This window comes from Canis lupus, chromosome 24, assembly GCF_011100685.1.
Source record: "Canis lupus familiaris isolate Mischka breed German Shepherd chromosome 24, alternate assembly UU_Cfam_GSD_1.0, whole genome shotgun sequence".
Taxonomy (NCBI): Eukaryota; Metazoa; Chordata; class Mammalia; order Carnivora; family Canidae; genus Canis; species Canis lupus.
The window spans coordinates 8,338,006-8,350,040 of NC_049245.1; the positions used below are offsets into that span (position 1 = coordinate 8,338,006).

At 35.4% G+C, this 12,035-nt stretch overlaps 1 protein-coding gene across 4 annotated transcripts in view; it reads right to left on the reverse strand.

Moving 5' to 3' along the window:
- The window catches only part of MACROD2 (mono-ADP ribosylhydrolase 2), a 2,007,046-nt gene that overhangs the window by 1,209,928 nt on the left and 785,083 nt on the right, over positions 1-12,035 (reverse strand). The gene's annotated exons all lie outside the window — the stretch shown is intronic.

The window sequence follows — 12,035 nt, forward strand, 5'->3', positions numbered from 1 at the left end:
CCACCTTACCTTATACTCCGATTCCTGAACTTTCCTAGGTAGAATGGTCTGGCATTCTAAGGCTGTCTTTTTCCTCATATGTCCATGGCCCAAGTAATAAATAAAAAGTAATAGTGGGAGAACCACTAGTACCAAGGAACTGATTTAGTTTAAATAAAATAGTTGTTATAGAGGAGTTTACACACAACAGCAAAACTAAATTCAACAAATGTTCTATTAAATTCTCTTCTGCCATACGATGGGGACAGTAGGCTTTAACAAATCAATCTTTCTCTATCATTCACCCATTCAAATAAATACATATTCTCATAGACAAACAACTGGTTAATGCACAGAGAGGAATAATTAAAACATATTTCAAATGTATGCCTCCCTAATGTCTATTACCCTAATTCCACTGAGTTTTATCAATGGTCAGTACAATCTGAAAGAGAGTAGAATAAAATTATTTCACCCAATGTTTCTGGTTGTTCATGGGTAGGTGTTTCATAAAGAAAAGACTTTACAAATATAAAAATTTTCTAGTACAGTTTGAAGTATCTTCTCGAAATTTTAAAATATATACAGTAAATACATAGGATTAAAGAACCTTAATAACCTAGAGTCTCCAACATAGTTGGTCTCATTTTATTTTAACTCTTCACCTCCACTGGGGGATAACCTATGCCAACTGGAATCATTCTCCCACTTTCATTGTCAGCTATGATTGAACCGATTCATGGCCAAGCACAGTTTGCGCTCCCTATATTGTACGAAAATACTACTCTGGAAAGTTAGTCATGCTAAGTATTTTCTATCAATGTATTTCCATTTCTAATATTTTTCTTAAGTTTGTTTCTTCTACCCCACACTAATGGCAAGGGGTAAAGGTCACAAATCAGCATTTCTTCATAAAATATCTCCATTTAAATGCAAATTTTAACCTTTATTCCTAACCTTTAAACAGTCATTTCATAGAAATGCAAAAAGTAAAAGTAAAGTTTGTGTTTAATATCTTATAAGTACTCTAATGCGTTATATAGCCTCATTTATGCTGTATAAACACTATCATCTTAGAGCTTGATGGATTTCTTTTGAGATAAGCAGTATTTTCTCAGAAAATTCACTCTAAAAAATTGAATACACATAGGATGGTTTAAGTCCAACTTTAAGAAGATAGAGCCTCATCATTTTTCATAATTTGAATCACTAGAAGTTGCCACATTGTTTTTGTTACTTTTTTATTCAGCTTATATAATTCACAAAGCTATGGCATTCATTAGTGACAACTTGAAATAGTCTTTATTATTGTTGAAACTGATTTAAATGCACTTCTATAAAAATAAAAATGTAAAGCTGATAGCATTTTCTACTTGCATTTCAAAATGTGATAATTGAAAATGCAAAAAAAATACTACTTAATGAGGTGATGGTTTTATCCTAGTGACTAACTTAAAATCAAAATGAATAAAGTTTTAAAAGAAAAAAAAACCCAACTATTTAGAAAACATTAGAAGTTTTAAAGCATTCAATTAACTTAGAATTTTAGGATTTATACCAGAATTAATTTTGTGATGTGAACTTTGATATAGAATCACAAAAATAGGTTTGAATGTACCAAGTTTGTTTTTTTAATGTTCTGCAAGACACATAATAACCATTTTGTACCACCAGCCTAACCCAGTAGCCCTTCTGGGGTTTTCCTACAGCTGTGTAAAGCAGTTTCCTTTTACCACAGCAGTGGTGTTCTTCTCAACTCTTCTTCCTCAGGGATTCCTCTCTAACCCTGGCAGATATCATAGTGTCCATGAAGGCTAGGTTGCAAGTATGACAGAGTTAATACCCTTCTGCCTCCCAGGAAGACTTTCAGGATATACTCCTTAATTTTCAAGGCTTTTTGGAGTTAGACTTCTACATCTTTCAACATCCTTTCTACACTGCTCTCAAAGGGACCCAACACAGAGTACATCCCCAATAATAAAGCAATCATCAGATGTAAACCTTACAATTGTACCATAGTATCATGATTTATTTAGAAAGAAAAAACAAAACAAAACAAAAAAAACAAAAAAAAAAGAAAGAAAAAACAAAAAGCAAAAACTATGACAAATTCATAACAAGTTGACAATGTGACATTAACAAAACATTTTTCCCATATTTGTAGAATTAAAATTATCTTCCTTCATGCATGTTTCATTATTGGCACCACTATGGAGGGTAAAGGGGGCAACCTAACTTCTGAAACAGTTTCTATAGTTTATAGTACTTAGGTGAAAAATCATTAGGCTAGAGCTTTCGTGGTTTTTTTCTCCCCTATTTAAGAGTAAGGTAGACCATGAAACTTACAAAAATAGTAATAATACTCTGACTGAAAATGTAGGTGATTTGATCATTTCTTTTTAAATCAATATTCCTGTTAAACATACTTTTCCCAGCTTCATTATCAAAAGAATTAAAATAGCTTTCAAAGCCCAAAACACATTATCAATGAAATTAAGAGATACACTGAGCAGGAAAGTTCATACACCAATTTTTACATTCTCAAAAGAAATCTACTATACAGAAGTATTAAGTTTTAATGAATTGAATTTCACTGGTCCTTTTTTTTTTTTTAATTGGGGTGGGGATGGAGCAGGAATGTTTGAGAGTGATTGCCAAAAAATAATTATTACACTGATATTCCAAAAGGATAATTAAAAAGAATTTTTCTCTAAGCTTTTCTTTCTGTAACTCTGTTTTCCAATCAATCACATAAATAAAATTGGAAATACTCATCAAACAAATAGTAAATTCATTCATCCATACACCCATGCATTCACTCACTCACAAAACATATTAAGCATGTTTATGTCATCCATTGCACTGGATGGTAGGAATCCAGGGTAGTTAATTTATCCAACAAATGTCTGTAGGACACATATTTGCTAGGGCTGTGGTAAATGGTTAAGGTAAGAATGGTCACCAGTTCTTCCCATTGGGGAAACAGAAGAGCGGGGAAATCAGATAACCAAAGTGAGGTTTCCAATGCTGCGTGATGCATGTTATCCTGGAGAGACATGCTCACAGCTACCACCAGAACAAAATGTGCATATGAAATAATCAACATTGAGCTTTAAAAGTATGTATAGAGAAAAATATTTACCCATTTGGACTAGGTATCAATAAGGCTAGTTTAAATTATTTTTACATAAATATTTTTAAAGGATAAATTTATTACTTATGAGGACATTTTTTTCTAGTCAGCAAAGGAAAAATAGATTGATCGTTTGGGCTCATTCTAATAAAACAAATATTTCTGGCTGGTCCAGTTATGGAATATTTATTCGTTCTCAAGGGCCTGAAGACAAGTTGCTTTCTTATGTAGGTTAAATAAGCCCTTCCCCTGTGGTTCTGGCTATAATGTGCATCGGTCTAGTAATTCCCTGCCAATTAACAACTTCACCCTCATTGCAGTCCACATTTTATTAATTATTACATTTTCAATATGGTTTCTCTTGATCCGTATGTTGGACATTCAATAAATCAGTATCTAGGTTACTTACTGATTTTTAAAAAAATTTTTTAAAGGTTTTGTTTATTTATTCATGAGAGAGAGAGAGAGAGAGAGAGAGGCAGAGACACAGGCAGACGGAGAAGCAGGGTCCATGCAGGGAGCTCGACGTGGGACTCGAACCCGGGTCTCCAGGATCACGCCCTGGGCCAAAGGCGCCACTAAACCACTGAGCCACCCCGGCTGCCCACTTACTGACTTTTTTAGTGCTATCTGTGCATACAGACATTCTATCCCGTTTGAGGAAATGAAAAAAATAAAGATTGCGGGATGCCTGCGTGGCTCAGCGTCTGAGCGTCTGCCTTACGCTCGGGGCGTGATCCCGGAGTCCTAGGATCGAGTCCCTTATCGGGTTCCTTGCATGGGGCCTGCTTCTCCTGTCTCTGCCTCTCTCTGTATCTCTCATGAATAAGTAAATAAAATATAAAGGATAAAAAAAAAAACGAAAAATAAAGATTGCACTAACATGTTCTTTCTAATAAGTGAAAAGCAAACCCAGCATCATATTCAAATTTGGTATTCAAATAGCATGTATATGAATCTGATTTTTTAAATCTCAATTCATAAGCAGAAAAATGCCATGCCTAAGAAGCTTGCCAATATTTTATAGAACGCAAAGCTTACCCATTAAAGTTAAATTTTTTAAAAAAGGACTAAAAACCATTGCAGAAGTAAAACACACAGCATAATATTGCCTGATTACCACTCAGAGAGGCCTGGCCATCACAGCATGACCAATTCAAATTTCAGTGATGCCTCTTTAAACCCTAATGAACCGTAGTACCCTAATGAGAGGTTTCACTGAATCCTAGTCAACCAAGCATAGGTTTCACAGAGAAAAGGGAAAACTAGGAACCTGCTGCATTTTAAATAGTGATATTTGTATCAACAATGTTTATAGGTCATTTTTTCCTTGGATGAAACAAACAAATAGCTACTGTTCTATGGGATTTACAAAAAAGGCTGTTTGCTTAATTCAGTATGAAACTCATTTTACATTATGAAGTATTCTGTGTGAATTCATCAGTGTTAAGAATTAATTCATTAACTGAACTTCTGGGATCCCTGGGTGGCGCAGCGGTTTGGCGCCTGCCTTTGGCCCAGGGCGCGATCCTGGAGACCCGGGATCGAATCCCACATCGGGCTCCCTGCATGGAGCCCGCTTCTCCCTCTGCCTGTGTCTCTGCCTCTCTCTCTCTCTCTCTCTCTGTGACTATCATGAATAAATAAATTAACTGAACTTCTAAGAAAGTAATATTTGCACAGTTTTGAATAGTGAGGAGTACATTTTGAAATGTTTAACAAAGAATCAAAGATATTTTGTCTACGGAAGACTAATGCTGAGACTAACAAAAACTTATTCACTAGAAACAAAGATATTCATTTAAGTCAACACATAATATAGGTCACAAGTGTTTCTGGCATCATATAGGTCAAATTACATTCAAAGTCCACATTTTTTCATTCCCTTTCTAATGATTTTGGCAAGTGTAGACAGAGCGATGGGTAAAATATGTCCAAAGAAGGAAGGGTAGACTCAAAGGCATTACTGTTCATGTTCTAAATATGGCACTGCAATGCATTCTCTTTTTTGCCTTAAACTCTTAATGATGATCATTAACTGTGACTAGAACTTCACTTGGCTTCAAGAATGGCATTGAGTAACCTGAATATATCACCAATAAGATGAAACCCATCTTGTTGATGTGCAACTCTTTCAATATGGGCATTACTTTTTCCCTTAAGAAATAGTTCTGGATCATCATAAGTTAGTGATTGTAATTGTGGGCAAAAGAAAGAGAAGTGAGATGGAAGAGAGACATGTAGACCATTTTTCTTTAAAAAATTGTCCAATAATAAAATAGAATAAAACAAGTTGATGTAGAATATACCAAAGTATACCTAGCATTATCCAGCAAGAATGAACTGTTTAATTGTTGTTAGCATTGATGTAACACAATATATATTATATCCCACCCACACCTTCCAAGGGTCAAAAGTATTTCTTTCTTGACTCCTCACAATATATCAGATTCAAATTCCCTGCAACTTTTTCTTCATAAAACAAGTTCTATCAAGAAGGCATTTACACAGTTATTTATCTCAGATTCATCTCTACTCACTGTGCAGTGAGCAACAACAGGCCCATTTGTTTCATATCATTGTATCTTGGGCCAACCACAGTGCCTAACAGTAAGCATCCAAATGGCTTTGAATCAAGGGATCAATGACCATACTACCCCAGATAATCCTAAAAGTAAAGTGAGGATCAGGCAATGTCCTACACAGGTATATAGTTCTAGAGGGTATTTTAGTAATGTGTCTAAATATTAAACATATGTAAACTTTTACCTTCTTCAATAGAAGCAGTATACACAAGAATGATCAAAGAAGTCTTGTTTAGAATCGCAATAGCTCAGAATCAACTTAAATTCCAATAGCAGATAATTAACTAAATAAATTATGGCATATAATTAAAGTGGACCAACACAAAATTAGTGGCATAGATTAGCTGCAAAACAGTGTACATAAAACATACGTGGAAAAATGGTATACATGGGAAAATTTATGTGAAAAATTCTGAAAGAATGTCAACCATTAACAGGATTCACCTTTTTTTTTTTAAGATTTTATTTACTTATTCATGAGAGACACAGACAGAGTGAGAGAGAGAGAGAGAGAGAGAGAGAGAGGCAGAGACACAGGCAGAGGGAGAAGCAGACTCCATGCAGGGAGCCTGATGTGGGACTTGATCCTGGGACTCCAGGATCACACCTGGGCCGAAGGCAGGTGCTAAACTGCTGAGCCACTCAGGCGTCCCAGGATTCACCTTGATGATCTTTATTTTCTTATTATGTTTTCCTATTTTTCGTAAACTTTAGCAGTGAGTATATGTTACTTTCATTAAAAAAATTAAAATTATTGGGCAGCCCAGGTGGCTCAGCGGTTTAGTGCCTGCCTTCAGCCCAGCGCGTCATCCTGGAGACCTGGGATCCAGTCCCACATCGGGCTCCCTGCGTGGAGACTGTTTCTCCCTCTGCCTGTGTCTCTGCCTCTCTCTCTCTCTCTGTGTGACTATCATAAATAAATAAAAATTTAAAAAAAAGAAAATTAATTAAAAATTTTAAAAAAATTAAAATTATTGAAAGAAAAGGAAACCAAGATAATAGATTATGACAATAATATAGACAAGAGCAATGTTTCTTGTGTACAATCCCTTCTACTTCATAAGAGCCTATTAAGGCTTCTATATTAGATATTATGTAAAAAAGTAAAGTTATAAATTTGAAATATTAATAAATATTAACTGTCTATTCAAATACATAGCAATAATTAGGCCAGTGAAATTAAATATCTAACCTCCAACACTTTTTTTTTTTAACCTCCAACACTTTAAATAACAAAAATAAAGGCTGATAGTTTGGGAAAGGGACCACAGCAAGGACTATGTTCTGGCAGCTTTTACTTTTGGCAAGGAGAATATGTGTATATAAAAATAAAATGAAGTCAAGAATTAGTAATATGACCTGTAAAATACAAACTCTGAATTCTATCAGGGTGCAAAACCTAGGCAAAAAACTTCTTTACTGGAGCACCTGGGTGGCTCAGCTGCTTAAGCATCCGCCTTTGGCTCAGGTCATAATCCCAGGGTCCTGGGATCCAGCCCTGCATCAGTCTCTGCGTTCAGTGGGGAACCTGCCCCTCCGTCTTGGTTTGTGCTCTCTCTCTCTCGCTGTCTCTCTCAAATAAATAGATAAATATCTTTTAAAAATAATAAAACTTGGATCCCTGGATGGCTCAGCAGTTTGGTGCCTGCCTTCTGCCTAGGGCATGTTCCTGGAGTCCCGGGATTGAGTCCCACGTTGGGCTCCCTGTATGGTGCCTGCCTCTCTCTCGCCTTTGTCTCTGCCTCTCTGTCTCTCATAAATAAATAAATAAAATCTTTAAAAAAATAAAAATAATAAAACATCTTTCCTATAATTGTGGTCAATGGCATCGGTTTTGGTGTGTGACACTGGATCAGTGACAGAAATATCACTCAGAGTCTCAGAGAAGGGATGGTATCTACCTAGGGGTTACTGTGAAATAAACCTAGCTGTACAAAAAATGTCCATGCCATGCCTGGAACATACTTTTCATTCAAGCTACTTTTACTACTGTTGTTGTGATGGGGATGGGATGGAGGGGGGTTAGTTAGAGAAAAATAATTCACTTAAATCATCAACATAACTGTTACAGCTTCCTACTTAATGTAGTCTTTGTGGAAGGAGACTAACTACTGTGAAGATTGACAGACAAATCCAAAGGATATCAATAGAGTTCAATAAGTCATTTGATGCCAACTTAATTTTTTAATGTAGTTGGAGTAGTCCCCAAGGGCCCTGTGGCTGCCTCGAAGTAGTTTTGTAACAGCAAATGTCACAGCCATCCAAGGACGTAAGGATGCTAATGTAGCATTCTTCATAAAATAAAACCGAGTTGCTGTCCCCCTGACATCATAACAAAGCCCTGATGGATGTGCACTCTGCGTGCTGAATTGATTTTTGTTAAGTCCAAGCTCTCATACTATTTTATCCTAATGTGCCTAAACAAGCCGTGTTGACTCCTTAATTTACTCATTTTAACACTAGCAGCTTCCAGGACTCCATTAACATGGCGCCGCATTTAGGTTGTCTGCTGAATTTGCTAACCTCAAACATATTAAATCTGAATTCTTAAAATTGATAACTCTGACAACTGCCAGGAAAATCATTTCTTTTAAGACCAATGGGAATTCATGTATCAGCATTTCAAGGAGTCACGCCCATAAATACGTAAGCTGGAGGGTTCACTGAATTAATTAGGACACTTGGTTTATTAAGAGGGTTGATTGTGGGTACATGTTACAAATGGTAACCTGAAGGTCCTAAAGAAGTAGTTTAATGCTTTGCCACCAAACGAAGCCATTGAAGAGACATTCACTGAAGGAAATTCAATAAAACAGAATGCAATTCAATAGATAAACAAATTCTGCCAAAAGCAAAATAGACTATTAGGGTCTGGAGTAACTTGAAAATAAACAGTAAATTCTGTAAGAAAATAAAAATAGAAAAATTACTTCAAGTAATACAGTGTTTTAAAACAAAGTGAAACTACCATAAAACAGAAAATTATTTTAACCAAGGAGAATTCAAAAAGAACTTCTGTTAGGGACATTTGTATGATATACAATGATGATGCTAATCCCTTGGGGATATAGTAATACATATATTTCTTTGGAATATGAGAACACTATTTCCTTAGAAGTCAGTGAGGGGTATTGTGGGTTCAGATTTGTGTTTTGTTTCTTTTTTAACTATATAGTGTTTATTTCTGAGTGTTCAGTGGTTGTATTTTTCACTCAGGGAATTGAGCTATTGCAGGGTGATATATTCAATGAATTTCTCCTTCCATCAAGTTCAGTGTTTTACTGGTTTTAAAAGCAGCCATTATTTTTATTGTCTCCAGCAAAACCAAACACATGCTTTACTTTAGTTCCACATCTGTATTGATAATGATAGGTCACCAGCTCTTCAGTACAACCCAAACTGTGACATTATAAAAGCCTGCCTCCTTAGTGAAGCTTAGCCTTTGGTTGTAAAAACAAGGCGAAGGTCCAATTAGCAATTCAGAGGAAAATGGGAGGGCAGTCTTTTGTGTATAGGCATCCCCATTCGAAAACCTATAATCCATAATGAGCCCTGTTTAACACGATGGATGCTTTCCTTTCAGACAAGTCTAAATAGCAGGTCACTAATGAGCAAGAATTTAAAACGCCGAGGCCATGAATGAAACAGGTTATTGTGAAAATTGGCTCATATTAAGAGATTTAAAAGACCTAGCTAGTTCTGTTTGGCCTGACAGGTCTAACTAATTAATCAAATACTTTGATAAGTAACTAACTTCTTGTATTTTAAAAGGGAACCCTGATCTGCCAAATAGTGAAAGAAAAGAACAATCTCAATGCTACTTAAAATGTGAAGAATGGAATTTCATGGCAATGTGCATGACCCATGCTTATTTTAACAAGAGTGTTCTAGTAAAAACTGTGATATCTGGAACACACCACTTAGGAAGTGTTGAAAATTAGCATGTTGCAACGTTCCCTGTTAACACATTTTTATTCTAGGAGAAAGGTACCAACATGGGGAGCTTTCTAGAAAAGACCTGAGAGGCTGTTACCACTGCTGAGATTTGCCGAAAAGAAAGAACTTGCAATGGCACTGAGCACAAAGGCGCAGGTCTCTTGTCTTGTCTCAAGGCCAGTGCTTTCTTTCTTTAGCTTTCACTGTTAGGCAGCTCTGTGACACAAGCTGCTCTTGGTTAATTAAAAGATCTAGGAGACTCCTTCTCTTGCCCTCAATTGAAAAAAAAAAAAAAAAAAAAAGCATCAGGCGGCAAAGGCTTTTGTTTGCTTAGAGTAAAAACACATGGAGCAGATATATCTGCTGCATCTACTGGTTAAGAAGGTGGTTGTAGAAAGAGGAAAGGCTTTGGAGGCATTCAGAGCTGGGTGAAATGCTTGGCACCACTACTTAGAACTTTGTGATTGCCTACAGGTTAATCAAAATATTTGAATCTCAATTTTCCTATCTGAAAATTGTAAAAAATCAAACCGTCCTTGCAGGGCAATTGTGTGATTAAAACAGTAACTGGCACATGGTAGTAAGTCAATAAACAGTGGCTTTTAGAATTTACTGTGGTAGAGAGTTCCTTTGGTGATCCCCAAAGAACCACAACTCTTGCTATTTACATACCATTTGTAGTCCCCCCACTTGGACTCTATGATCTGTGTCATAGGGCTAGTTTTGGTCCATGGGACATTAACAGAGGCAAAAAAAAGCAACTGCTGTTTTAAACCACTAACTTTTGGGGGGCTCTGTTAGTAATAGACAACCTAAAATACTTATTACTCTTTCATGAAATGCTACTGATTATGGACTCCCAAGAATTCTGTATAATGTTTAAAAAAAGAAGCTACAGTCTCTAATACTTGCAAAGAGCCTGATACTTTATGGAGCCTTGAGAATTTTAAAATTGTTCATAAACTCAGGATTATCCTTGAAGATTGACTAAATAACTCTAGACAAAATATACAACCACATCCCCTTCTTATAAATGTTCTAAATAAATGGAGTTGCTAAACAAGTGATTGGTGTACAAAAAATTTTAGATTTTTCTCATATAATCATTACATATTTTTATGTAAATATTTAGGTCTGGTATTTTGTACCTTCTGCCCACTTTTGTTTTCTTTTGATTTTGATTTTGACTGATTAATTTCTATACCTTACTCAGTGTTCACCAAGACAAGCGTATCACCACCTGTCACCATATAACATTATTACAATATTATTGACTATACTATGGTCCTTTTAGATAAAACCTCATAGCTGTCAATAAAGCAATTTGCTTACTAGCTTTGTTTATATTGTTTATACTATTGTTTCCCAACATAGAATATAAATAATTGTACTTTTGAGTGCTTTTAATTTAAGCATGTCTTCCAAAATAATCTGAAAGCTAATGTGCCAAAGATTGCTATTATTTACTTCAATTTTCCTCTTCCGTTTCTCTTCCGTTTATTAATCATTTGTGATGGGATTACACCCAACTACAGTTCTAAAATCTGAAGTTCCCATTTCCACAAGGTATAGCCATGCTCACTAGCTTTGACAATGAGGTCTAAGCAGAAGTGATGTATGGGATTTATAGAAAGACTTGTTACAAAAAAAGAAGACAACATTTTTGGCACCCCACTCCCTTTTTCTAGCTTCTTCCTACTGGGAAGGCTGGAAATCCAATAGCAGTCTTAGAACACTGAGGTGCTTGTGGTGATCTTGAGAGTGAAAGTCATGTGTTAAAAAATTCAGAAACCCAAGACTCTGGTAATAGTCAAGCCACCATCCCAGTTATAGACTTCTTAAGTCCACATTTATTTTACATGAGGATAAAAATTAACTTCTACCTTGTTTAAACCATTATTATTTTAAGATTTCTGTTATTTTCAGATAAAGTTAGTCCTAACAAATACCAATAACCTAAGCATTGCTGTATGTGAACACCAAAAAAAGGATTTGATTATAGTTTCAAGTAAAATATTTTTAAAGGAAAAAAAAATGTCTGAAGAAGATGTTTGTGGCTAGAAAATCAATACACAAATCTAGAATCTAGCAAGAATGTATGCCTTTTTGCTAAAATTTGTTTTGCATATTGAAGGATAAGTACAATAACAACCAAAAAACATGGAAAAGCACAGGAAAACCACCCATTACTGTTGAATTTCTTCAGTGGTTTGGCTATGACATTTATGTTTACTTTGAGAAGATTCAGCTTAAGAAGACTTAAATTCAAATTCCAGATTACAACCTAAGTGAGATAACTTGCTTAACTGTAAAAAAGTGATAGCAGAATTTTTGAAATTGTTGAAATACAGAGATTCTATACACTAAAATCTAACCTAGAATAATTCATAACTCTACTACTG